Source organism: Canis lupus, chromosome 24, assembly GCF_011100685.1.
Source record: "Canis lupus familiaris isolate Mischka breed German Shepherd chromosome 24, alternate assembly UU_Cfam_GSD_1.0, whole genome shotgun sequence".
In the NCBI taxonomy this organism is placed as follows: domain Eukaryota; kingdom Metazoa; phylum Chordata; class Mammalia; order Carnivora; family Canidae; genus Canis; species Canis lupus.
In genome coordinates this window covers 48,163,579-48,185,277 of record NC_049245.1, presented here as the reverse complement: position 1 = coordinate 48,185,277, position 21,699 = coordinate 48,163,579, and the positions used below count along the sequence as shown (strand labels likewise).

Genomic DNA, 21,699 nt, shown 5'->3' with positions numbered 1-21,699 from the left:
CAGGAGGCTCCAGGAGCTCAGCCCCAGTGGGCTGCAGGGAGATGGGGGAGCTGCCCTGGGAGCAGGGCCGAGCGGGGTGGCCGCTGACCGCCGGGCCCTCCTGGCCGTGCACGTGTGGCTGTGCCCCGAGGGCCCTCCCTGCACCCCCGGCTGGTGGTCGCTGGGCACCTGTGCTCGGGTCCCCTGGCCTTTGTGTGCGTCTCCAGGTGGGTTGGGTTTCTGGGGAGAGTTCGGGGGAATCGTGCCCACATGCGCCCTGGGTCCCTGGGCGTCTTGTCCCGTACATTTGTGAGCAGGTCCCTGAGCCCTGCGTGTGTGTACACGATGTGCTCCTGCGTGTGAAGCGGCGTCCCGGCCTGTGTCTGAATGCGGCCCCGTGGACACCGTGTCTGTGGACCTGGGGAGGGCGGGGGGCAGGAAGGCAGCTGTTGGGCTCCCTCCTGCCCCCCCACTACCCGACAGGGGGCTCGGTCCACCCTCGCAGAGGCGGCTCAGCGAGTTAAAAATAGCCCCAGGGCCTCTGGAAGCGGAAGGGGTAGAGGCACCCCTGGCCCAGCAGGCAGCGGGCGGGCCCAGGTTGCAGCAGCATTCCAAGGCCAGCTGGTCAGGCGCCAGCAGGGTGGGCCGCACATCCGCAGGAGGACCCGCACCCGGCGGCCCCTTGGGAAGGGCAGAGCTGGCTCCCCGTCCCCGGGGGGGAAGTGCCCCCGAGGTGCCCCCGGGGGCTGCCCTCAGCCGTCTTCTCTGCTCCCTCTGTGGAGGGTCCCTGGAGGCCCAGAGGGAACCCAGGACAGGGTCCCCCGGGGAGAGGGGCAGCAGAGAGCTTGGGGGGTTTGTATGACCTTTTATTGAAGTGTCACATCCACACAGAAAAGTGCACATACTTTGAAGTGTGCGGCTGAATAAATTATCGTAACCCGAGCGCATCTTGTCGCCAGCTCCCAAACCAGGAAAACAGGCCATTGCCAGCCCCGGGGGGCCCAAAGGCCACCCCCCGCGATCGTGTTGGCTCCGCGGTCCCACCGGTGCCGTGGACACCCCTCACTCCGCTCTCGAGGACGCTGGGGTGGTGCCGCGGCCGTGCCTGGGATCCAGGGTGGCTGCTTCTTGTGGCTGGTCCGGATCCCACGCTGGGACAGGCCGTATTTTAGTCACCTACTCGATGGCTCGGGGGCGTTTGGGTTTTTCCAGTTTGGAGTGTTACCAACAGGATGGCTTTGAACATCCTGGCACATGGTTTTTGGTGAACCCAAGGTACGGATGTTCACTGGGCACCCCCGGGAGTGGACGTGTACCTTGAACTGGCCACGGGGCCCTCTGGGGACTATGGGGGCGCTACGGACACTCCCCTAGGAATGCTAGAAAGTGCTCAGGATTTCAGGGAGGACTGCTCCCGCCCCACCCTCGGTTCCGAGCCTCCAGCGCTGGCCTCTGCAGCCTTCAGGGTCTGTGTGTCCTCCGCCAGGCCAGGTCTTGGGCGAGGGCCCCCGGGGAGAAGCTGTCCTCCCCCCGGGAGGGATGGGCAGCGCCGGTGCGCCCTCCGCAGCCAGGCACGCCCAGAGGAGGCGCTCCATCCTGGAGGCCCACCCTTCCTTCCTCAGGAAAACCTGTGGTCTGATAAGGCCTCCAGTCTCTGGTTTTCAAAACCACCCCGGCACTAGGACCCCCCAGGGGAGGGGGACAGAGCCCCAGGCAGCCCGCGGCGGCTGGGGTGGGACTGGTTCCGGGCACTGTGCAAGCACCGGGCAGGTCCTGGCTGCCCGCTCTGGGGGCTGGGAGCCCGGGAGGGACAGGTGGCCGCCCCCAGGGGGCCTCCCCCGGCCTCGGCCAAGGCGCCAGGCCCTCTGTGGCCCGGCAGCCCGGGCTTCCTCTGATGCTCCCTGAGCCTGTGGGGGGCAGGCCGGGCCCCGAGGGGACACCCCGCGGCAGCCCAGGCAAGCCCCTTTCTTCTGACACGACCGTCCCCCAGGTCTACGACCCTCGTGGTGGCGTCCCAGGACGACTCGAGGCCGAGCCCAGCGGGGAGGGCGCCGCCGCCGGCTCTCCCGGGACTGAGCCTGCAGCCGAGAGCCCAGAGCCCGGGAGCCCGGCCCTGCCCCCTGCCCGTGCCCACTGCTCGCTGGCAGACTCCCTGTGTGATGGGGCTGCCAAGCTAGATGGCGCCTCCCAGGGCTGCTTCGGGGGCCCTGCCGTGGGGGGGCCGCTCGCTGCACAGTGAGCTCAGGGAAGTAAGCCGCCTGCCCCGAGCCGCACAGCTGCGCTGGTCCCCATTCCGGCCGCGCCGGCCCCCGAGCCCGAAGGGGCCAGCACAGCCCTGCCCTCGGGAGCCCGGGCAGGGTGAAGGCCAGACACACAGCGAGGGCAGACAGCGGCCAGGGGCAGGGCCCTGCGGGCTCCTCCAGCCGAGGGAGAGGGCAGGGAGCAGCAGCGCTGGGCGGGCGGGAGGACGTGGCCTGGCACCCGCGGGTGGGCGGTGGGCGGTGGGAGTGCGAGCAGGGGGCGCAGAGGCAGAGAGCGGGCGTGGGCGCTGGCTCCGTTAGTGCCTCAGCCGAGCAGGGTGTGTGGGCACGGGATCCACGTGTCATGAGACCAGCTGCAGGTACAGCTTGCAGGGTGCGTGGTGAGGGGGGCGGGCTGAGGCTGGCGAGCAGGCTGGCGGGCAGGGACAGAGGCCGCGGCCCGCAGGGGGGCGGGGGGATTCTATTTCAGGGTTCCCTCCCCCCAGGCTGTGCGGCCCTGGAGGCTGACCTGCGTGGGGCCTCGCCAGCAGCCTGCATCCCCAGCGAGGGCTGTGCCGTGGGCCCGAGGCCTGGCGTCCCAACCGTCCGCGGGGAGGGGGGGCGGCGAGAGGCACCCAGGATGGGCTCGCAGGTCTGAGGGGGAGGCAGGCAGCAGAGGGGAGCCCTGGACCAAGTGCGGTCTGCACCGGGGGGCCTGGGAGTTGCCCAGGCACTGGAGGAAGGGGCTCTGCACTGGGCCCATCCAGGTGGCACCCGAAGCCCCCCGGGAGCAAGAGGGAGGACCGCCCACGGCCCCTCCTGACCCCGGTGGCACTGGGGCGGGGGCGCTGTGCCCCGGTGACTCCCGGGAGGGGTTGCCCCTTTGTCACAGGGGCCAAGCTTGCTCCGCTGCCCTGGAGGCTGCCCTCCCCGTGTCGAACTGTGGCCGGGGGCCCATCTGCTCAAACCGAGCCAGGACCACCTGGATGGCGCCCACTCCCAAGCACCGCCTGGCTTCCTGTCCCCTAACCGGCAGCCACCCCCTGCTGCCAAGTGGAGAGGCATCTCCTCCATGGGCCGCGCCCAGGGTCCTCAGCTCTACGTCCTCAGAATCTCTCTGAATCGTTATTAGACCAAGGCTGTCCTGTTCAAAAGTCTTGAGTGGCACGCTGTAGCTTGTGGAAAGCCCTAGAAGCCGCAGCCCAGTGGAGCCCGGCAGGCCTCCATGGCTCCCTCCCCCAGGAGCACCTGCGGGCGCGGCACCGACGACCACGGGTCCCTGACTTCCACCCATGGCCTCTTGTCCTCATTCTGGAGGCTCAGGCCGGACCGTGTCCTGCTCAGCGTCCAGAACTGGGCCTGACTCACAAGCGCGTCCGCTGAGTCGGGAGCCACGGGAGCGGAAGCCGACCAAAGCACACAGAGCAGCCGCTCGGACGCTCTTGCACACTCTCCACTTCCCAAGGTCCACACGCCCGACACGCGGGCGCACACGAGGCCGGGTCACAGGCGTACACCTGGACCCCAAGGACACACATGCATGAGCACAACCCCCGGAAGTGCACACAAATACGTGGACAAACACAGGGGTTCATGACACTGTCACCAGGAAATTAGCCCTGGATGCTCGCGAGAGGGGGACACTTGGAGAGGGGGATGCTCAGGACAGGGGGACGCTCAGCAGAGGTGGCAAGGTGAATCTCGTTCAGACTCCCACGGTGGGGGAGACACAGGTGCAAGCTGCCGCAACCTCAGCTGAGACAATGATGACCGAGGTTTTCATTTTTTAATTACTTAATTAATTTATTTATTTATTCTAAATTTTTAAAATTTGAGAGAAAAGAGAGTGTGGGAGCAGAGGGAGGGGCAGAGGCAGAGAGTCCTAAGCGGAGGCCACTTTGTGCCCTGAGATGCTGGAGTCGTGACCAAGAGTCAGAGGCTCACTGCCCGGCTCCCTCCAGAACCCCAAGTTTCATCGGCTCTCTAGACTACAGCTGCCCTGACCCGGGGGGGGGCATCCATACACCCCATGGACAGGAGGAGGAGTGAGGTCAAGGCAGCAGGTGCCGCTGGGCGGGGTCGGGGCCTCTCCATGCCCACCGAGGGGCCTTGGGAGGCTGCTCGTCCAGCGGAGGAGAGGTGCCTGTGCCTCGTCCAGGGGGGACACGGCCCTTCATCCGTGGGGCTCGGGGCCGCAGCACCTGTTTCCTCTGCCCGCTGCCTCCCAGGAGGCCCGGGCCGCCCTGGTACTGCTGCCCTCCGGGGAGACTCCCGGCACAGGGCGGGTGCTTGGGAGGGGGGCTCTGTCTCATCCTTTTCTCCTAGGACAGGCCAGGGCGGGCCACGGTGACGTGGCCCCCGCGTCCCCCGCAGGGTGGCGGCCTGGCAGCTCCCGGAGGGGCCACCGGGGAGAGCCCGCGGTGTCCTGCACCCTCGGCGGCTATCTGCAGATCGCGGCCTCTGCAACGTGAGCCTCGGCGGCTGCAGCCCTAAGAAGCAGCTGGCTCCTCCGTCGGAGACCGAGGCCCCGGCCCCGCACCCCGCTCCGGCGCGGACTGGCCGGATCCCCGAGGATGGGTTTCCAGGGCCTGCCCGAGATGGAATTACAGCCCAGGCTGCACCTGCAGCACGGAGAGCTGCCTCCTGGCCCTGCCACGCAAGGACCCGTGCGGATGGCGTGGTTGCTGCGTGCCCCGCAGGGGGACGCGGGGGCTGTGGAAACCCCACGTGGGGTGCGAGGGTCAGGGGAGCATCTCCAGAGCACAGGATGCCACCGCAGGGACCGCAGCATCAGTACGGAAAAGGAAGAGGGGACAGAGGAGTGAAGGATTGGACCTGGGGGTGGGTGATAAAGGGGCTGGGGCTGGTGCAGGGTGCCCGGCGGGGGGAGGGGGGGCGGGATGGGACACAGTGGGGAGCCCAGACCAGGAACGGGGCCCACCTGGGTCTGCGGAGGCCAGAGGCCCCCCCCCGACAGAGGCCTGGAGAGCGAGGAGGCTACGTGCCCCTGGCCATTGCCCAGAGGGGCCAGGGCAAGGTCAGAGAGGACCGGGAGGCTCCTTGCAGCCCTTGCAGCTGCCCTGGCCGGGCCCCGCCGCAGTCCCACCCCCGAGCTGGCCTGGCCATGCAGCTGGCAGTGGGGACGGCGCCTCTGCTTGTCTTGCCTCTGACTTCTGCGCCTTTTTCTTCCCACCCTTTCCTCTCCGCTGGGCCCGTGGCCCCCAGATGCCCCTCTAGCTTCCTGCCTCTGCCCCCTGGCACCAGCCCCTCCGGGAGCACAGCAGGTGTGGCCCAGCCCCGGTCCGGAGGGAAGGTCTGGAATGCACAGCCCTGGTGCGGGGCCTGAGGGTGGAGGTGGGAGGGGGCTCAGGAAGGAAGGGTGCTGGCAGTTGGTAGCGGCGTTTTGGAAGGACGGTTGGGGGTGAGCACTTGGAATGGAGATGGGGCGGCAGTTGGCGGTGGCAGCTGGAGTGGCAGTTGGGGCTTGGCAGGGGCGCGGGCCCGAGGACAGTCGGGGTGGGGCAGCCGTGGGGTTGGCAGGTAGCCCCCGGCCCTGAGCGGCTCTGGAGGGTGGTCTCGGGGCGGCCCCACAGGAGAGCGGGGCCAGCTGGCCGCAGACGCGGGCTGAGCCAGGCCCGGGAGTAGGCCTGGGTGGTGCTGGCGGCAGCCTGGAGCGGCTCAGTCCACCCGCGGGACCGGCTGACGCGCGGGGGGCGGGTCCCACCGAGCCGCCCCAGCACCGCCAGGCCCGCCCTGCCCTCTGCTTGGCTCCCGCGAGCTTCCAGCGGGGGCTTGCGGAGGGCAGGGGCAGCTTCTGGGCAGTTCCCTGGGAGGGGGCAGGACTCCCAGGGCTGTTGCCATGGGGACGCTGGAGCCACATCACTGGTTGGAGAATAAACAGACAAGTTCTCGGACTAGTGACCGCTATGAAGACAGCTCAGAAAGCTCAGCTGGGGGAGGACGGGCTGGGGGGCCGCTGGGGGGTCCCCGGGGCAGGGGCTGCGGCCGTGAGGGCCCTGGGGGGGCGGGGGGAGCCTGGGAAGGAAGACGCCGAAGAATATCTGCTGCGGGTCCTCTCTTCCCCAGCCCCTGCTGGGCTTCCCCTCGGGAGCAAACCTGCGGGAGGCAGGTCCCCGCGCCCCCGGGGCATCAGAGCCCCTGGCGTGGGGCTGGGGCCCTTCCCGAAGCCACAGGGCGAGGTGGGGGGGCAGGCACCGGGCTGCCTGAGCACCGCGCAGGGGGCAGCGCCAGGGCCTCGGGGGACCCCAGCAGCCACATGCCTCACCCAGCGGAGCCTGTCCCCGGGGGTGTCCTAGCCCGCACACCTGTGCGCCTGCCCACTTGCCGCACGTCGGCCCCCAGGCCCCGGCCGCCCCGGCTTGCTCCTTCCAGGCCCCAGACGCCTCACGCACACAGCTGGTGGTGGCAGGACGACCGGCACGCGCTGACCGGGGCAGAGCCCTGGTTGCCCCTTTCTCCCCCGTCATGTCCCCCAGCTCCGCCATGGTACGGAGGCACCTTGTGCCCTGCACCCCCTCAGACATGCGTACCGGCTGGACGTAGGCCCCAGATGCAGGTGCCCTAGTCCAAGGATGCTGGCGAGGCCGCAGCCTCGGTCCCCTCCTGGCCCCAGAGCCGTCCCCAGGGCAGAGCTGCCCTCACAGAGGCCACCTGCTCCAGACGGTGAAGGACCAGCGGACGGCCAGGTAGCCCATACCTGCGAGGGTGTGCACAGCCTTGGAGCTCAGGTGCAGGGCACATCGCCTGCATGGACAGCAGGAACCCACGAGAGGGAGGATGTCCCTGCGGCCCAGGCTGGCATCTGCCTCCTGTAGCCCTTGGATAATGCTGGTCACTGAGGAGTGTGGGGTTCCCGTGTCCCCGCCGAGCACGTGCACCGGGTGGCTCCAGGGAGTCCAGCCGCACGATCTCCCTTTTGCTCCCGGCTCTGTTGAGAGGACCGCAGTTGCTGCTGTTGGCTCTCCTTTCTTTCTTTTTTAAAAAGTAAGGAAAGGGGATTCCCTGGGTGGCTCAGCACAGCACTACCTTTGGCCCAGGGTGTGATCCTGGAGTCCCGGGATCGAGTCCCACATCAGGCTCCCTGCATGGAGCCTGCTTCTCCCTCTGCCTGTGTCTCTGCTTCTCTCTCTCTCTCTTTGTGTGTCTCTCATAAATATATGAATAAATAAAATATTTTTTGAAAAAGTAAGGAGGCTTATTTGCTCATAGAACAATAACCATCTGGAAGTACGGTGGGCTTCGGGTATGGCTTGATCAGGGGTCTTGGAACTCTACTTGGTGCTGCTTTTTTGGTGTCCTCAGTCTCAGCCTCAGCCTCAGGCTGCTCGCCCTTCTGTCTGTTCTTGGGGCCGAGAGGCTGGGAGTACCAGTCCTCTAGCACCCGCATGGCTGCAGGGGTCACGTAGGGGAACAGGGGAGACAGTGCCAGCGCCCTGGGGACTTATTCCAGGGCTCAGCAAGTCCTTCTATCGAGGCCAAAGGCCCTCGACTGGGATGGGCTCTGGTACTGGTGAGACAGAGGCTTGGTTCTCGTGGGCAGGTCTGCTGAGCAATGACTGAGCACCACTGTGTGCAGAGGGAGGCAGCCTCTGGAGTCCTGCATTCCTGCGTGGATGGCGGGGGTGGCACCTCCGCGAGGCCGTTCCCTGGGGCGCCTGAGGGGACCGACATCTCGGGATAGACGGGCTCTCTCCTCCGCGGGAGGGAAGGGTGGGCGCTAGGGGTCTGGCCCCACGTGCTGGCCGTGTGCCCGGCTCCCTGGGCCCTTTCCCACTAGGCTCAGGGTGCTCCGGGCAGGGGCCTCCCGTGGCCTCGGAGGGGCAGGTGACCCAGTGGGCCCTCGGGGGGCCCGGAGGCAGCCAGGTGAGGGCTTCCCGGGCCTGCGGCTCCCGGGGCTGCATGTGGCCGGAGGCCGGGGCCGGCTGGGGGGGGCTGGGGAGCGGCGCGGGGGACGGTGTCTGCGCAGCCATCTCCAGGCGCCGGCTGGAGGCGAGGGAGTGTCCGAGCCTTTCATCGCGGCTGCCAGACCGCGGCTCGCCCTTGTTCGCTCGGGGAGACTTCCCCCGCCGCAGCCCCGTGAATGGCTCCTCACACGGCGGGCAGGCATCCGTGGGGCCGCCCCCGCCCCCGCCCCCGCCCCCGAGGAATTCCGCGGCGCTGGGCCGGGGAGGCAGGGCGCGAGGCTCGCCATTGGACGGGGCCGGCGCTCGGCTCCCCGCGCCCTCCGGCCCGGCTGGGGGGGGCGGCCTTTGCCCCACGGGGCGCCGGGGATGTGCGGCCGCGCTCCCGACCCCAGCCCGGCCCGAGCGCGGCGAGGGGGGCGCAGGACCGGGCGGGAGGACCCCGCGCTCCCGCGTGCCCAGGTCAGGGCCCGGGGCGGGGCGGCCTGAGCCCGGGCGCCCCGGGGGCCCCGACGGTGCCGGCGCGCAGCCCCCGCCCCCCGCGCCCCGCGCCCCGCGCCCCGCCGAGCAGGTGGGGAGCCCGGAACTTTGGAGACGCGCGCGGCGGGACCGCGCACCGGGCCGTGGGGACGACCTGGGGCCCCGGGACCCGCGCGCCCCCGACGAGCGGGCGCGTGGGCATCGCCGGGGCGCGCGGCCCGGGAAGGAGCCGGTGCGCCCCCGCCCTCCCCCGCCCTCCCGCGGCCTCCCGCGGCCTCCCTCGCCCTCCGTCGCCCGGGCCGGGGGAAGGGGGCGGCCCCGTGCCCGCAGCGCCCCGCCCCGCCCGCCCGCCGCCCGCGCCCCGCGCCCCGCGCCGAGCCCCGCGCCCCGCGCCCCGCGCCGCCCCGCCGCGCCCAGGGGAGGGGGCTTCCCACAATGCCCAGCGAGCCGCGCCCGCACTTGCGCCGTCCGGCCGCCCGCGGGGCAGCGACCCCCGCCCCCCCCGACGCCGCGCCGGGGCCCGCGGGGGGCGGCAGGGGCGGGGCGGGCGGGCGGCCGGCGGGGGCGGGGCCGGGGCGGCGGCCGCGGCCGGGGCGCCGCGCGGGCCAATCAGCGGCGGCCGGGCGCGCGCCGGGGGGCGGGGTCAGGGTCCGCGGGCGGGGCGCGCGCGGGCGGCGGGGGCCGCGGGGTTGGAGCGGGCGCGGGGGCGCGCGCCGGCCTGACGGACGGACGGCCGGACAGACGGCGCAGCAGCCGAGGCGAGCGCGCAGCTCGGACCCGCCCGGACGCGGCGCTCCCGGCGGCGGCGGCGGCGATCCCCCGCGCGGGTCCGGGGCCGCGGCGCCCGCCCTCGCCCGCCCTCGCCCGCCCTCGCCCGCGCCCCATGGGGTCACAGGTAAGCGGCGCCGGCTCATTGTCCGCGCGGCCGGGCCGGCGCATCGCCGCGGGGCCGCCCGGGCCGCCCGCTCGGGGCCGCTCGCTCCGGCCGGGCCGCGCCCCCGCCCCCGCCCCGCGCCCCCCGCGCCCGCCGCGCCCGCCGCGCCGCGCCGCGCCCCGCCCCGCCCCGCGGGGGCGCCCTCCCGGCGGCGGTCGGCGCGGCCCGGCGGCGGCTCGGGGGCGGCGGGGGCCCGTGCGCGGCGCCAAGCGGCTCGGAGCCGGGGCGGCCCGGGGCGGGGCGGGGGCGGCGCGGGGTCCCCGCGGGGCTGCGCGCGGAGGCGGCGGGGTGCCGGGCGCCCCTCGCCCCGCGCCCCGCGCCCCGCGCCCCTCTCCGCGCGCCCCTCTCCGCCGCGGCCCCCCGCCGTCACCTCCGGGGGGAATTCTCTCCGGCCGTAATTTCTGCTGCGTCAACGCCCGGCCCGGGAGGCGGCCCCGGGGCGAGCCCGCGCCCCCCGCCCGCGCGCCCCGCGCCCCCCGCCCGCGCGCCCCGCCGCGCCCGACCCGCCCGCGCCGAGTTTGCCAAGAGTCGGACCCGCGGGCGGGGGCGCGGCGGGGCGCGGCGGGGCGCGGGGTCATTGTCTCGGCGGACGCGGGCGCCGGCCTCGTCCCCGTCGTCCCCGTGGGAGCCTCGGGGGCGCCGCGGCCTCGGGGTGGGCGGGCGGACGGGGCGCGCGGGGCGGCCCGGGGCGCGGGGGGAGCGGGTCCGCCGCCAGCCGCGTCTTTGTTTCTCCGTAAATAGACATGTCAGTTCCGCAGGGGAGCACGAGCCGCTTCTGACAACTCAATCCGGCGGCGAATGGGGAGCCCTGCGCGCAGGAGGAGGGCTGCGGCCACCCGGGCCCGGCCCCGCCGACAGATGCGCCGTTCGCGGGGCTGAGCCGGCCGCGCACAATAGGGCCGCGCCAGGACCCGGGCCCAGACCCAGCGCGGCGACCCCAGGTACCCCCGACACCGAGGACAGACAGACAAAAGAAAGTTTCACTGAGATCCTCTGCGAATTCGCCCGCGCTCTCCGCGCTGCGGTGCCGGCGACAGGATCGCCATCAGCATTGTTTCAAGAAATGCTAATGAGCCAGCGCAGGGGGGGGAGGTCTTTTTGCAAACTGCGAGGCGCGCGGACACCTGTGCACGGAGCGCCCGCGCGCGTTTTTAAGGGTGCCGCCTGCAGAATCTTTCATTTTGGGTTTTATCGTCAAAGCGAACTTTCCGAGCGGGTGACAGACTTGTGGATCCGCTCCGTGGCCGCCCCGCGCGCCGCCTGTGCGAGGCTGTTTGCACCCTGCGGGAGCGGCTCATGCCTCGCTCCCCGAAGGGAAATGTAGAGAAGGGGCTTTCCGCAAGGAGAGTGAAGGAAACCGAAGCGTCTCGCCATCCTCGAGTTGTTCCCCTCGGCGTGTTTCGTGATAGTGTTCAGGTATTTTGAGCTGAAAACTTTGGGACGCCTCGGCATTCCAGCAGGGAGGAAGTGAGTGGTAGGCGTGGCGAGGCGAGGGCGTCACACCGCAGCCCTGGGTCCCCTCTGCCGCAGGCCTCATCTCCGTGTCCTTCGCTGGGGGGCGGGGGCTGTTGTGCGTTTTCTTTAGGGGGTGATGGTCGAAGGCACTCCCTTGAGGCTGTTCAGACGCCCCCAAACGCAGCCTTTCCTGGAGGCCAGCCTTGGAACAACACTTAAATAAGCCTCTCGTTGACATCATCCTGGGTGTAAGAGTGTCGTTCTGATGAGAGAATTCCTGCCGAGGGGCCGAGGGTGGGCTGTGTTCTGTTCAACAACGCGTCGTTCCTGTGCTCCGGGCACCCCACCCCCCACCCCTCCGCACACCCACCTTCGGGTGCTCAGGACCGGCCGACTGTCGCCCACGGGGCAGCCACCCTGGCTGATGCACTTGGTCACATCAGGCCCGGGGGTCCCCCGCCCCCGTGGCACCTGCGGCCCTCCCTCACACGCCGGCAGAAGGCGTGAGGCGGACTCCTGGAAAGGCAAGACCACCTCGGGATGGGCGGACCCCCGCAAGCCTGAAGTCCCGCCGCCGTCAGACGGGGTGTTGTTTACCGACACGTTACACAAAATTAAGTTTTTAGCAGAATGAACTTTCCAACGTTGTCCTTATGTGGGGCTTTTCAAATTAAGCGAAATTGGGCCACTCTGTCCCTGTGGTCTGTGTTTCTGGGACAGCTGTACAGCACTCCTGCTTTGTTCTCTATCAGAGGTCTTAGACCAGCCTCTGAGCGCCAAGGAGACCCATTTAGTGCTCGGTGTTTAGGAGCGCCACAGCCCAGGAACCTGAGCTAATTCCTCACTTTCCCATATGTCATGTGCCCAGGTGCCTTCTTGGCTGCTGGGTTAAAGCGAGGAGAGAGTTCTAGAAGCCAGTGCTGCTGCCCGCCCGCCCTCACGCCTGTGTCCCAGCACCTGCCACGGCACTGCCCGCTTCTGGGGGCTTCACATTGCCCCCGACTCACGTTCTCGTAAACGTGCGGGCTCCTTCTTCTTCTGACCTAACGTATTTTACCTTCACGTCTGTTGAGTGATGGCAAATGGTCAAGAATTCCCGTGTCTGCCCCTCCCCTCAAAAAAGAGATCCTCCCAGTTTGTTTTAATGGCCTCCCTGCTAAGAAGTGGATGATTAAAAATCTCTATTGAGGCCACAGGCTGATCTAAGTGTTTGAGACCCTGCCTCGTCCCGATCATGGTTCGCACGTCCCCGGCCCGCAGCTGCGGCTGTGGCACGGCCGGCGTGGCTGTGGTCTCACGCCGTGAGCTCGGCACAGGTTTTCCACCTTTTCTGTCGTTCCAGCCTAAATACTTTGTGTAGCTTATCTGTGCACACGCAGGCTTTGTGTCCCGGCCTGCTGGTGATGGCACAACGCGACCCGTGATGTTATTTATCAATGAAAAAGTCATGGAAAAGAGAAAAAAACCTTTCTCGACAAATAAGTTGTGCGTTGAAGGATAAAAGGAGCTAGGCTGGCCAACTCTGACACAGAGTTTTCTGCTCAGTTTCTTTCTTTTTTTTAAAGATTTTATTTTTATTTATTCACGAGAGGCACAGAGAGAGAGAGAGACAGAGAGACGGGCAGGGGGAGAAGCAGGCTCCCTGTGGGGAGCCCGATGCGGGACTCGATCCCGGGACCCCGGGGTCACAACCTGGGCCAGAGGCAGATGCCCGACCACTGAGCCACCCAGGTGCCCCTTTTCCTCATTTTTTTCTCAGTAATGCTATTGAGTCATATTCAGGTTGAAAAGTTATTAAATATTTTTAACATAATTTGGATTCAAAAACCGCTAACGTAGGTATTTTAGAATAAAAATTGAGAAATAACATTCACGTATCTTTCAACAGCATTTATAGAGATTTTGTGTCTCAACCGGAGTTTCTGAGCCACGTTAGAGGGACGTTCCCGGGGTTCTCATTCCTAGGGACCCTGGGCATTGCCGAGGACCTGGGCCAGGCTGGGGGCGGCATTTCTGCAGGGCTTGGTGATCTGTTGGGACAAGTCGAGCATCCCTCAGACACAGGACCAGTAATGGGACCCAGTGTAGGTGACAGATGCTAGTGAAACAGCCCCAGAGCCTGGAGGGGGGACAGCGTGCAGACCACCTGGTGGGGAAGGGGGCGTCTGAATCCCAAAGGCTGCGGAGGGAGAGGGGATCCGCACAGACTCCTTCCCACCCCGTGGGGCGCTGACCCCGGGTCCAGTATTGTGGGGCACACTCTGTCGGGAGCTCTGCTGTGCCGGGAGGACGGCTGGCGAGAGGGTGGGACTGCAGGGCCAGGCGCTGCTGGGGGTGACGGGCAGGGAGAGCAGTCGCGGATCCCGCCTCCCACGGGGCACGCTGGCCACTCGGTCTTTTTGAAAAGGTGCGGCGAGGTGGCCCCTTGCCCCTCGCAGCGTGCGTGCCCCTTCCTCGGTGAGGTCAGCAGTTGGGGTTCCCATTTGCCAAGGAGAGTACGAAGACCCACGTGTGTGGGAATAATCACCTTTCTAAACCGCCTTGTTTATAGAGAATTTGGACGGCACGTGCGTGGGTGAGAGCTCCTTCCTCTCCGAACCGCGCCCCCGTCTCACCTGCCGCGGAGCCTGCCCTTCACCGGTGCAGGTGCATCCGACGTCCCGCCTCGTCCTCTTTGTAGGAAGGAAGGAGGCCTTTAGGACCCTCCGCGCCGAGAGCCGCCTCCGTGGAAGGTGGGCGCCACAGCTGCGGGGCTTTGGGCGCGTCGTCGCCTTGTCCGCCCGTGTGTGGTGGCCGCGCGGCCGGGCGGTCTGCCTGAGGCCCTCTGTCCATGCTCTGAGCGTCCGCAGTGGCGGAGGTCGTGCTTTCTGGGGCGACGAGGGGCCGGTGCGGACGTGGGCTTCCAGAACCACGCTCACGTGATGCGCTGAGCGGCCCGCCTGGCAGAGGCACAGCCTGTCACGGAGCAGCTGGCGCGCCAGCCCCCGGAGCCGTCCTTGCGGAGCGGGAAGGCCCCGCGGGGGCTGGGCGGTGGGGGGTGGCGAGTGGGGGCCAGAGCCGCGCCAGGACCCCACGCGGGTGGCCCTGCAGAAGCAGGAGGAAGAGGAAGATGAGAGCCTTGGGGCGCGTGTGGTTTTAGGTGGTGCCGTGGCCGCTGGACCGTGGTCTGTGGTCTTCTCTTGGCGTGGCCCTATTTGAATCTTAAAATGGTTTATTTTCTTTTCTTATCCGGTTGCATTTAAGGTAGCTGAGCTTCTGAGCAGCAGCACCGTCTCAGGAGGCTCGGAGTGGGCTCGGGACCCTTTCGGAGCAGAAGTGGCCGGCTCGCGTTAGCGGGGGACGTGCTCCCCGCGGAGGGCAGCCGACTGCCCAGGTGCTCTGCGGACCCGCTGCAGGCCTGGCGGTGCCCGTGGGCCTGGTCAGATGCTCACGTGCCAAGTGGGTCCGGTGCTGGGCCCGCCGCTGTGCCGTCACGGCCTGTGGGGCGCCCTCGCTCGTGGTTCCCCGTGTGTGCGGGGTCCGTGTCCCCAACAGCAGTGGGGACTGCACGTCAGGTGCGCCTGTGGGTCGCGCAGCGGAGCCCTGCCGGTGGGTCACAGGGCCGGCCCGGGCCTTATGGCCTGAAGGCCTCGTGCTCCTCCTGCTGGGCCCGCGGGCTCCATGGCTGCGTGGGCGGCTGTCGGCGGGAGCTTCCCAGCCTGGGTGCCGGGCCCCGCGGGCGGGGGGTGGGCTTGCTGCGGGACGGGCACACTCGGAACCGCTGCCCGGGGCCTGCGCTCAGCTGTGACCCCGCCCTCCGGGCCGCCGCCGCTGCTGGAAGTGCCTTGATTTACCCCGTTTCAGTGTCTGGGTCCTGCCCAGTCCGCACTTCCTCCACCTACTTCTCAGGCGTCACAGGTGGGGGATGGGGGGGGTCTCCTGCACGAAGCCCTTAAGTGAGAGCAGGTCGTGGGTGGACACTGTCGCAGACCCGGTCCTCGCAGCCGGTGAGCACTGGGGCCGCCTGCGGAACCTCCTTACGTTCTGACGTTTTTAGTGACGATGCAAAGGTGCCTGACCTGTGATTTTTTTTTTTTTTTGTAAGATTTTATTTATTCATGAGATAGAGGCAGAGACACAGGCAGAGAGAGAAGCAGGCTTCTGCGGGGACCGTGATGCAGGACTCGATCCTGGGACCCTGGGGTCATGACCTGAGCTGAAGGCAGGCGCTCAACCCCTGAGCCCCCCGGGACCCCTATCCTGTGATTTGAAGTGACTCTGACTGGCTGTGTGAGCAGCTGTAATTCCTTATATCTGAAGACAAACTAAAGGACGTTTGTTTTTTAAATGACATTTATTTGTTTGCTTATTTATTTATTTGAGAGAGAGACAGAGATCGGAGTGGGGTCGGGGGCAGAGGCTGGGGGCGTCTCCGGCACAGCCTCCCCGCCCCACCGAACGCAGAGCTGGACAGTCGCCCCGTCTCACCGCCCCGGGGTCGTGGCCTCCGCTGAAGTCCAGAGTCAGCCCCGAACCCACTGAGCCGGGACCCTGGGCACCGGGGGGGCGGGGGCACCAGGAGGCTCCGGGACGAAAGCTGACGCTGGCACCCCGAGTGAGGGGAGCATCTTCGGGCCCTTTCACCAAGGGCGCTCTTGTCAGCCGTGCGGGGCCCCTGCTGGTCTCGGGTCGCCTTCGTCTTTGCTGTTGCTGATCCTTGCACCTGTGCACGGGGACGCGGTGGCCGCCTTCACCTGTGCTGATACACAAACAGGTTTCTTTATCTTTTTTTTAAAGATTTCATTTATTCATTTATTTATGAAAGAGAGAGAGAGAGGCAGAGACACAGGCAGAGGGAGAAGCAGGATCCACGCAGGGAGCCCGATATGAGACTCGATCCCGGGTCCCCAGGATCACACCCCGGGCCAAAGGTGGTGCTAAACCGCTGAGCCCCCTGGGCTGCCCAACAAACGGGTTTCTATATTTTTTTGTTGCTTTTACTTCACTTCGTGTGCAGATTTCCCCCCTTTGACCAGAGAGTATCGCGAAGGACTTTCCAGAGCTCCTAGTAGGCTGCGTCCACGCGGACGGGACCCGCTCGTCGGCCGCCGACCCACCGGGAGGCTGAACAAAGTGGTTTTTAATATTGGGCGAGCTTGACTCTCGTTTCCTCTTACGTTGGGGGAACGAGGCCGGAACAAGGAGTTTAAAGGTGACGGTGTCTTTGGACGTCCCTTTGGGTTCAGTTGGTTTAACGCGGGGCGCCCGGCTGGCTCAGTTTGAAGAGCGTTCCACTCTGCATCTTGGGGTTGTGAGTTCGAGCACCGCGTCGGGTGTAGGGACTACTCAAATACATAAATAAGTGAACTTTAAAAAATTTAAGGAAAGAGAGAGAGAAGTTGGTTTACACTCGCCTGCTGGCCCTGATTGGACACCGCGGGACACACCCAGGTCTCTGACCCCTTGGCTCCGTGGGCACTGCCGCTGCTGAGAACGCGGCCCTACCAGCCTGGGGTGGGTGATGGGCCGGGGGGAGGTCGTCGTGGGACGAAGGAGTCGTCAAGCGCAGAGCCACGTGGCCAGGCGGGCAGGGAGGCCAGCCCCGAGCAGCGGGCCTTCACGGTGTCCCGCGGGTGCCCGGCGCAGGGGCGGCTCGCTGTTTCCCGGGAGACCAGGGGCCGTGCCGCCCCGGGAGAGGGCCCGGCAGGCCGAGCGCCAGCAGCCCTCGAGCGCGTGACCCCAATTTGCTTGAGGTCGTTCGGGATCATCTTACTCTTTACTTAGGATCTTGCCTCTCGTCTTGAGCACGAATATCCAGGGGATCGTGGCGTTGACGTCAGTGACGTGGACATGTGACTCCGGGTACGGGTAGTGGTTTGTGCAGGACCCGCCAGGACTGTCCTTGGTGTCGCTGTGCTGCCCCCCCCCCCCCCCCGCCGTGTCTGTGCCTGTGAGCGGCCCGTGCCCCGCGCGGCCTGCGCTCAGGTGGGCACTCTCCCCGCGTCCCGCGGCAGCCCGTGGGGAAGGACCGGCACCCGGCCTCCACTCGTGGCCGCGCTGCGTCTGGCTTCCCACGAGGGCGGAGCGGGCCAGTGGTGCTCACCCGGGCCCTGTGAGCTCGTCCGCACACCCCACCGCTGAGTTGTGTGGGGCGGACGCAGGTCGACGTGCACTGGGTGGGTGGCTGCAGGACAGAGGTGTCCTAACAGACACCACAAGCCCGGGTGCAAGCGGCAGAGACCCACTCCCTCAGGGTCTGGAGGCCGGAGGTCCTGGGTCCGGGTGGGGCAGGGCCACTGTCCCTGCAGAGGCTCGGGGATGCTCCCTCCTGCCTCTTCCAGCCTGTGGCATCTGCCCGCAATCCTGGGGTTCTTGGCCTTGGGCTGCGTCGCGCCGACATCTCCGGCCACAGGATCCTGCCCCCCCCCCCCCCCCAGCTGGGCCTAGATTCCCTTCTTCGTAGGACGTCTGTCGTGTTGAATCAGGATCCGCTGTCAGGACTCACCTTGACCTGATTACGTCTGCAAAGACCTGTTTCTGGAAAAGGTCGTGCTGGCAGGTGCAGCGTCAGCACTGGAGCGGGTCTCTGGCTGCGCCGCGATGTGTCCCACGGCACCACCGCGGGGGACGCCCGTCTCGTGGGCACCTGGGTTTCCGGGTCTTGCGTCACCGAGGCTTCCCCCGGCTGCTGCTGTCGGTTCTCATGCCACCACTCTTGGGATGGCGACGCAGGCGACAGGGTGTCGGCGGGTGTGTGCGGCGGGCGGGGCCCTTGGCCATCGAGGTCCTTGCTGCGGGGACGTGCTGGCCCTGGGGCCCCGGGAGGGTCGGAGGTCGTTCACGGGGCCCAGGTGCTCCGCGCTCCTCGCAGGCCGCATGGGGGTGGTCGCCGCTGTCACCCCGCGGGTCACAGCCCTGCCGGGCCGGTGACAGGCACCCCGCAGCCCCGGAGCCGCGGCACCAAGGCCTGCAGCTCTGACACCCGACCCGCGCCTCAGCGTCTCCAGCTCAGTCACAGATTCTCCCGAGACCGTGGAAGCGGTGGTTCTCCCGTGACCGAGTGCTTACATACTTGCCTTGGACGTTTTCGGACACACGCAGGGTTGGAGACACGTCGGGTCACCCGCTGGCCCTGTTGCCTCCCTGCCCCCGGGGTTCGGGGCGCATTCTCCTGTGCCTGGCGGGGCAGTGCCAGGGGTGCCGACCTGCTGCTCAGCCCCGTGCCCACCCGGTTCCAGTCTCGGGGTTTGCCTGGAGTCCCGACACCTTCCCCTCGGGGGGGTGGGGCTCTGAAATCACGTTTATTCTGTTTTTGTGCTACTTATTGGTGGAGAAATTGGAGGTGCGGGTGCTGGGTGTTGGCCTGGCTGGTTGTGTCCTGAGCCCTGGAGAAGCCCCCCCTCGTCCCCACCGAGGGTCTGTAAGTCGGGGGGGCGTGACGCCCACACCTGCAGGAACGACGAGTACATCAAGACTTTCAAGTTACCTGGGGCGCCTGGGGGTTAAGCGTCCGACCCCTGGTCTAGGCTGAGGTCTCGATCCCAGGTTGTCGGAGCCGAGGTCGCTCCCCTGCCCCGAGGTCAGGACCCGAGCTGGGGTCAAGTCGACCCGTGGCCGGCGGAGCCCTGGGTGCCCCGTGTGCTTTCTCTTGATGGGACATATGTGGAATTTTCAAAACAATGATCACCTGTGGCAGTTTTGTTTTAAGATCTGTTTATTATTTAAGATTTTATCTATTCATTCACGAGAGACACAGAGAGAGGCAGAGACCCAGGCAGAGGGAGAAGCAGGCTCCATGCAGGGACCCCGACGTGGGACTTGATCCCGGGTCCGGGGTCACAGCCTGGGCCCGAGGCAGATGCCCCACCGCTGAGCCCCCCGAGCGTCCTAGTTTTGTTTTAAAATTTAAAGCGTGTCAGCGGTTAATGAAACACAGGAACGTCGCGTAGGTTCGTTCAGTCTGTGGGAAAGGCCTCAATTGACTTTAAGTTGATTTTCATGGAGTTTTCGCTAAAACACGAATCGAGCTCTCCTCTGCCTCTCTAACCTGGGGAGGCGGGTGTAGTTTTGCTGGGGTTTGGAACCTTCCCGTTGGCGAGAGTTGGTTGCAGAGGGGCCGCGGCCGGGGGTCGGTGCCGGCGCCTCGGGCTCAGGGCGTGGGTCTTGCCTTCGGAGCATCTCGGTGCCCGCCTCTTGCCTCGTGCAGGCGCGTGGGCTGCTCTCTTCGCCGTCGTTTCCCCGTGGACCCGTGTAGTGGAGCCAGCCCTGGGTGGGCGCGCGCTGGGGGCAGCCGCATGGGGAGCGATGCTTCCAGAACACTGGCGCCCGGGTAGGGCTGGGGGGCTCGGGTGTCATCGCCCATCCCTGGTCGCGCCGTCTCCTGCGCCCCCTGGAAGGGAACGGCCGCACCGCGTGGCCGTGGTCTGTGCTGGGCGCCAACGAGCGCGACATCCCACCTGGGCCCGGGACGGCGACCGCTTACAGGCCAGCGCGGTGACTGGCACGCACGCCGACTGCTCGGGGTCGTGGTGACGGGAGCCACTTGGCTGCCACCCGTGAGGGGACCCGCCGCCCGAGCCTGGTGCCCGCCGAGGACTCACCTCGTGCCCCTTCGGAGTCGCAGCTGGGTCGGGGCCCTGGCAGCCGCTGTGCGCCGGGAGGCCGTGCTCCTCACGGGGGACCCGGCGGCTGGGCCGGGACAGGCGGGTGCAGGCCTCGGGGGACCCCGCGGAGTGGACAGAGGCAAGTGGACGTCTCTCGTGTTCATGGCTCCGCTGCCGCCGCGCACGCTTCCCACCAGGGTCTTGCAGGTTTGTCTTTGGTCTTTGGGTTTTATAAACAAGCGACTTGCTTTGGAGGGAAGCCGGCATCTTCGGCCGTGTGCTCGGCTGTCACTTCCTTCCACTTATTTGTCACAAACGTCTCAGCATCAACGTAAACGCCACCGGTTGTTCGTCTAAGGCAGTCTCCTCGGTTGTCACCCGTGTGCCTCCGGGCCGGGTCTGACGGCTGCTGTCACCGATAGTGCCGCCGCCATCCGTGAGCAGCTCCGAGTCTTGGGGGAAGAATGTCCCAAAGCAGATCGCTGCTCAGCGACGCGCAGTGTGGGCTCCCCGTGCTCCAGCAGGCCCGGGCCCCGGGGCCCCTGCGGCCGCCCCACCACCGTCCCCGGGCTCTGCAACCTCGTGTTCGTTTCTCCAGCCTCATCCATGCCACCGTCCCCTTCGCGGTCTTTCCTTAGGATCCAGGAGGTCTCAGCGGGTTCTCGCAGGCCTTGCCCGAAGTCCTTCACGCCTGTGGTGGGAGGTCACAGGGTTGACCTTGACCCCAGCTGTGGGGCTCGCCCGGCACCCCTGGCCAGACCAGCCTCGGTGTCCTCCCCGGGGGGGCGGGTGGCCAACACAGACGGTGCCTGGCCTGTGCGGCAGCGCCCCTTGTCCCCGAGCCCCCTGCAGCCGGGTCCTGGAGCCAGCTTCCTGCCCAGGGCCTGAGGGCAGCGCGGCCCACGGAGCCAACGCTCTGGGCGCCCGCTTCCTTCAGGGAGCTGTGGTCACTGCCAGCCGGGCCGCCCCGTCCCCCACAGCCCCCAGTGGCCCCCGGTGAGTCCTCTCGAAACCCAGTTCTTTCCTTTTGAATCATGAGTTTTGTTTCTTCTTTTTCTTTTTTATTAAAGATTTTATTTATTTATTCATGAGACACAAAGACAGAGACAGAGAGAGAGGCAGAGACCCAGGCAGAGGGAGAAGCAGGCTCCATACAGGGAGCCCGATGCGGGACTCGATCCCGGGTCCGGGGTCACGCCCTGGACCGAAGGCAGCGCTAACTGCTGAGCCCCCCGGGCTGCCCGGAGTTTCGCTTCTTACAGGGCCCTGGGGCTGGTGGCAGCAGCACGTTAGCGCGCGGGGCTTTCCCCGGGAGAGGCCCGGCCTCCCTTATGTGCCGCCGAGGGGAGGGAGACTCAGCCCCCCCCCCCAGGCCTCCCCCCCACCCCCCCGTGGTAGGGCCCGTGGCGCCTGCCGGGCTGGCACCTGCCTGACTCCCCGGGGCTCAGCTCCAGCTTGGCCATCCCCAGCCCCCCTCTTCCTGCGGCCTGGCTGTGCCCCGGGGGAGGCTGCACGCGGGCAGGGGCTCAGCTGGCCGCCGTGGGGGTGCCCCGCCCATCGCTGGGGCCTGGCCCATTCCGGGACACTCGGTGTCCATGTGCATCCGGGAAGCTGCGGGGCCGCGGTGGCCACGGGGCTTGTCTCCGGTCCCGGCTGCGACTGCGCACCTGGTCTGCTTCCCGCCCCGCCCCGGCCGTGGCGTTGGCTCACTCAGCGGCTGGCCGTCCGTCCGTCCGTCATTTATTCAGTGTGATGGGCGCTTGCCTCGGCAAGGCCTGTGCTGTTTGCGGAAATGATGGGGGGACTTGGACACGTGTCAGAGCAGCCAGTGGACCTTCTGTCGGACACGAGAGCAGCGCAGGGCTGGGCCCTGCGGGGAGGGGCTCGGGCGGTCTGCTGCCACCAGAACCTTCCGCTCCTGCCTGCTCCGGGCGATCCAGGCCCGGGGTGGGGCTCAGCATTGGGGCCCCTGTGCATTGGGACCCTGCAGCTTCTCTTGTTTCCAAGCATTCAACCTTTTTATTTTTATTTATGAAAGATTTTATTTACTCATGAGAGACAGAGAGAGAGAGAGAGGCAGAGACACAGGCGGAGGGGGAAGCAGGCTC

General features: G+C 67.2%; 1 protein-coding gene across 5 annotated transcripts in view; it reads left to right on the top strand.

The window, feature by feature from the left end:
* Positions 1–9,478: 9,478 nt before the first annotated feature.
* The window catches only part of ZBTB46 (zinc finger and BTB domain containing 46), a 51,184-nt gene continuing 38,963 nt past the window's right edge, over positions 9,479–21,699 (top strand). For 3 of the 5 annotated variants that reach the window (XR_005378124.1, XM_038572903.1, XM_038572907.1), the window contains exon 1: positions 9,479–9,515. The gene's annotated coding sequence lies outside the window, so the exon portion shown is untranslated. Of the gene's footprint in view, positions 9,516–10,373; positions 10,496–10,586; positions 10,971–21,699 lie in introns of those variants that run through there. The other 2 variants (XM_038572904.1, XM_038572905.1) reach the window with 2 other exon arrangements.